The sequence below is a fragment of the Mandrillus leucophaeus genome, unplaced genomic scaffold (genome assembly GCF_000951045.1).
Source record: "Mandrillus leucophaeus isolate KB7577 unplaced genomic scaffold, Mleu.le_1.0 Scaffold97, whole genome shotgun sequence".
NCBI lineage: Eukaryota > Metazoa > Chordata > Mammalia > Primates > Cercopithecidae > Mandrillus > Mandrillus leucophaeus.
The window spans coordinates 4,841,850-4,842,894 of record NW_012110585.1 but is presented as its reverse complement, the minus strand read 5'-3'; the positions used below and the strand labels follow the sequence as shown (position 1 = coordinate 4,842,894).

The 1,045-nt window shown below is 64.0% G+C and overlaps 1 protein-coding gene across 1 annotated transcript in view; it reads right to left on the bottom strand.

The window, feature by feature from the left end:
* Nucleotides 1-567, bottom strand: part of RBAK (RB-associated KRAB zinc finger) — a 23,694-nt gene extending 23,127 nt beyond the window's left edge. Inside the window, exons 1-2 of the mRNA XM_011970768.1 lie at nucleotides 436-567; nucleotides 15-150 (exon numbers count right to left, since the gene is read on the bottom strand). The gene's annotated coding sequence lies outside the window, so the exon portion shown is untranslated. The remainder of the gene's footprint in view (nucleotides 1-14; nucleotides 151-435) is intronic.
* Nucleotides 568-1,045: the final 478 nt, after the last annotated feature.

The window sequence follows — 1,045 nt, the reverse complement described above, 5'->3', positions numbered from 1 at the left end:
AACCCAAGACCTACCCGCCTGGGGCTCCGCAGCCTCTGCCCCACGGCTCCCGAGAGGCCGGGGCGGGCCTGCTGTCGCGCGTCTGCTCGCGAGGTCCCCTCCTCTCCACCTCACCAAGGCTGTTCTGCTCCCGAGGGGCCCCGGCCGGGCCTACAGGGCAAATCCAGGCGAGTGTCCTTCCCGCGGCCCAGATCCGACTCCCTGGGGCTCACCGTACAGCAGCGGCCTGGTCCAGGCCGCCAAGGACACAAACGGGCCAGGCCCGGGTCCCGCCGCCCTTTCGCCTCCGCCACCTCCCGCCCGGTCCCTCTGGCCCCAGCGCCGCCGGCTCCGGGGCTCACGCTCCGGGGTCCCCGCTCGAGCCTCCACCCGGCACGCGCGAACCCTGCCCCGCACAGCTCTGCGCCCGCCTAGGTGCTGGCCCTGGCGGTCAGCGTCCAGCCCCGCAAGCTCCGCGATTCTCGTCCACTGGAGGCCAAAGCCTGGGAACCAGAGTAAGCGGTGACCTGAGGACGCACAGGAAGCGAGGGCAGTGCGGGGGCAGCGCGCATGCGCGAACACGCACACAGGGAGAAGCGCACACGCGCAGCACTGCACCGGAAGTCCGCCTCCCAGGGCCCGCCGCTGGGCCCAGGACAAGTATCGGACTCTATTTCCCAGGAGCCTATGCGCCCCCCAAGTTTAGGGGCCGTTTTAAATGTCTCTACCCCGCCTAAAGGGTAAGAAGCTCCAGGCTATGAGCTTTGGCAGCCCTGAACCCCGGACTGAACTTCGCATTTGTCTTTATTCCCTTTTAGGGTCAAGTCCAGGGCTGCCTGACTGGGTCCTGGAGCCCAAAGCCTCTGGGTTAGAACCGAGTTTCCCATAAGGAGAAGGAAAGGAAAGGGTGTATCATGGTTACTGCGCTGAAATGCTAAGATTAAGTTTCACTCAAATACTAGGACAGGATAAATGCTCAGCGATGCTTTCCAAGAAAGAAAAAGAAAAAAATTTGTGGGCGGGCGCGGTGGCTCACGCCTGTAATCCCAGCACTTTGGGAGGCTGA